Source organism: Oncorhynchus keta, unplaced genomic scaffold (genome assembly GCF_023373465.1).
Source record: "Oncorhynchus keta strain PuntledgeMale-10-30-2019 unplaced genomic scaffold, Oket_V2 Un_contig_16435_pilon_pilon, whole genome shotgun sequence".
Taxonomy (NCBI): Eukaryota; Metazoa; Chordata; class Actinopteri; order Salmoniformes; family Salmonidae; genus Oncorhynchus; species Oncorhynchus keta.
In genome coordinates, this window is record NW_026279910.1 from 1 (window position 1) to 3,626 (window position 3,626).

The 3,626-nt window shown below is 50.2% G+C and overlaps 1 long non-coding RNA gene across 11 annotated transcripts; it reads right to left on the bottom strand.

The window, feature by feature from the left end:
• Window positions 1-88: 88 nt before the first annotated feature.
• LOC127919354 (uncharacterized) lies at window positions 89-2,590 on the bottom strand. 11 transcript variants are annotated; one of them, XR_008102661.1, is made up of 6 exons: window positions 2,491-2,590; window positions 2,314-2,402; window positions 1,897-2,163; window positions 1,719-1,807; window positions 1,460-1,630; window positions 89-436 (listed from the first exon to the last, which is right to left on the bottom strand). It is a non-coding gene; the product is annotated as an uncharacterized LOC127919354 (long non-coding RNA). The 11 variants fall into 11 exon arrangements; XR_008102653.1 differs by having other exon boundaries at window positions 1,897-2,245; XR_008102662.1 differs by lacking the exon at window positions 2,314-2,402.
• Between the last annotated feature and the right edge of the window lie 1,036 nt (window positions 2,591-3,626).

Sequence of the window (3,626 nt, forward strand, 5' to 3'; positions counted from 1 at the left end):
CTGTTATCAATGTAACATCCCAGGACAGGCCGACCCAGACATCTCTACCATCAGAGACCGATGCTGGTAGACCAGAAGACCTCTGTTATCAATGTAAAGTCCCAGGACAGGCCGACCCAGACATCTCTACCATCAGAGACCGATGCTGGTAGACCAGAGACCAGAAGACCTCTGTTATCAATGTGAAGTCCCAGGACAGGCCGACCCAGACATCTCTACCATCAGAGACCGATGCTGGTAGACCAGAGACCAGAAGACCTCTGTTATCAATGTAAAGTCCCAGGACAGGCCGACCCAGACATCTCTACCATCAGAGACCGATGCTGGTAGACCAGAGACCAGAAGACCTCTGTTATCAATGTAAAGTCCCAGGACAGGCCGACCCAGACATCTCTACCATCAGAGACCGATGCTGGTAGACCAGAGACCAGAAGACCTCTGTTATCAATGTAACATCCCAGGACAGGCCGACCCAGACATCTCTACCATCAGAGACCGATGCTGGTAGACCCAGGAGACCAGAAGACCTCTGTTATCAATGTAAAGTCCCAGGACAGGCCGACTGAACATCTCTACCATCTGAGAGACCGATGCTGGTAGACCAGAGACCAGAAGACCTCTGTTATCAGTAACAACATCCCAGGACAGGCCGACCCAGACATCTCTACCATCAGAGACCGATGCTGGTAGACCAGAGACCAGAAGACCTCTGTTATCAATGTAACATCCCAGGACAGGCCGACCCAGACATCTCTACCATCAGAGACCGATGCTGGTAGACCAAAGCCTCTCAATGTAACATCAGGACAGGTAGACCCAGTAACATGCCCAGGACACCTCTGTTGTCAATGTAACATCCAGGACAGGCCGACCCAGACATCTCTACCATCAGAGACCCGTGCAGGTAGACCAGAGACCAGAAGACCTCTGTTATCAATGTAAAGTCCCAGGACAGGCCGACCCAGACATCTACCATCAGAGACCGATGCTGGTAGACCAGAGACCAGAAGACCTCTGTTATCAATGTAACATCCCCAGGACAGGCCAGACCCAGACATCTCTACCATCAGAGACCGATGCTGGTAGACCAGAAACCACAAGACCTCTGTTATCAATGTGAAGTCCCAGGACAGGCAGACCCAGACATCTCTACCATCAGAGAGCCGATGCTGGTAGACCAGAGACAGAAGACCTCTGTTTATCAATGTAACATCCCAGGACAGGCAGACCCAGACATCTCTACCATCAGAGACCGATGCTGGTAGACCAGAGACCAGAAGACCTCTGTTATCAATGTAACATCCCAGGACAGGCAGACCCAGACATCTCTACCATCAGAGGCCGATGCTGGTAGACCAGAGACCAGAAGACCTCTGTTATCAATGTGAAGTCCCAGGACAGGCCGACCCAGACATCTCTGCATCAGGAGACCGTGCTGGTAGACCAGAGACCAGAAGACCTCTGTTATCAATGTAACATCCCAGGACAGGCCGACCCAGACATCTCTACCATCAGAGACCGATGCTGGTAGACCAGAGACCAGAAGACCTCTGTTATCAATGTAACATCCCAGGACAGGCCGACCCAGACATCTCTACCATCAGAGACCGATGCTGGTAGACCAGAAGACCTCTATATCAATGTAACATCCCAGGACAGGCCGACCCAGACATCTCTACCATCAGAGACCGATGCAGGTAGACCAGAGACCAGAAGACCTCTGTTATCAATGTGAAGTCCCAGGACAGGCCGACCCAGACATCTCTACCATCAGAGACCGATGCTGGTAGACCAGAGACCAGAAGACCTCTGTTATCAATGTAACATCCCAGGACAGGCAGACCCAGACATCTCTACCATCAGAGACCGATGCTGGTAGACCAGAGACCACAAGACCTCTGTTATCAATGTAACATCCCAGGACAGGCAGACCCAGACATCTCTACCATCAGAGACCGATGCTGGTAGACCAGAGACCAGAAGACCTCTGTTATCAATGTAACATCCCAGGACAGGCAGACCCAGACATCTCTACCATCAGAGACCGATGCTGGTAGACCAGAGACCAGAAGACCTCTGTTATCAATGTAACATCCCAGGACAGGCAGACCCAGACATCTCTACCATCAGAGACCGATGCTGGTAGACCAGAGACCAGAAGACCTCTGTTATCAATGTAACATCCCAGGACAGGCCGACCCAGACATCTCTACCATCAGAGACCGATGCTGGTAGACCAGAAGACCTCTGTTATCAATGTAACATCCCAGGACAGGCCGACCCAGACATCTCTACCATCAGAGACCAGAAGACCTCTGTTATCAATGTGAAGTCCCAGGACAGGCCGACCCAGACATCTCTACCATCAGAGACCGATGCTGGTAGACCAGAGACCAGAAGACCTCTGTTATCAATGTAACATCCCAGGACAGGCAGACCCAGACATCTCTACCATCAGAGACCGATGCTGGTAGACCAGAGACCAGAGACCTCTGTTATCAATGTAACATCCCAGGACAGGCCGACCCAGACATCTCTACCATCAGAGACCGATGCTGGTAGACCAGAGACCAGAAGACCTCTGTTATCACGTGTAACATCCCAGGACAGGCCGAGCCCAGACATCTCTACCATCAGAGACCGATGCTGGTAGACCAGAGACCAGAAGACCCTCTGTTATCAATGTAAAGTCCCAGGACAGGCCGGCCAGACATGTACATCAGAACCTCTGACATCATATCCTCCCCTCTCCACAACCACCATGTACATCAGGAACTGCTGACAACACATTCCTCTCCTATCCATCTGAATCCTGTACCAGGGCACGATCAGAACTGCAGAATTCCTCCTGATCCATCTGAGCTGTGTGTATCATGTTGTCTGTACCAGGAAGTACGATCAGAACTCCCCACATTCTCCTCCTCCTATCCATCTGAGCTGTGTGTATCATCAGGAACCTACTCAGAACTGCAGCACCAACATTCCTCCTCCTATCCATCTGGAGCTGTGTGTATCATGTTGTCTGTACCAGGAAGTACGATCAGAACTGCAGCACAAACACATTCCTCCTCCTATCCATCTGAGCTGTGTATCATGCTGTCTGTACCAGGAAGTACGATCAGAACTGCAGCACAAACACATTCCTCCTCCTATCCATCTGAGCTGTGTATCATGTTGTCTGTACCAGGAAGTACGATCAGAACTGTAAAGTGCACTTAGAGAATGACCACATTTCCAACAATGCTGGTTGAATCTAAAAACAGACAGGGGACAGACAGGAGACTGTCTTTTCTAGAGACAGACAGGAACAGGGGCTCAGCAAGGATTGGACTTAGTGTGTCTGGGTCCGGATAGAAGACGGCCATTTTGATCAAGATACATAGCTGTAACAGAAGTAGCAGAGAAGATGGAGAGAACCAGGACCCTGTAATGTCCTTCCAGTCTATACTAAAAGTTGGCCTGCCCATTGGACAACAAAAGACAAAGATGGACGTTTTGAGGTATGTGTGAATGTTCTGAGGATGACAGTTTATCTCGTCCTCAGTTTCAGTCTGAAATGTCCCACAGCCCTGATTGGATAAACAGGAGAGTAAAAACCAACCCAGTTTAAACAAGGATCCCTTTTC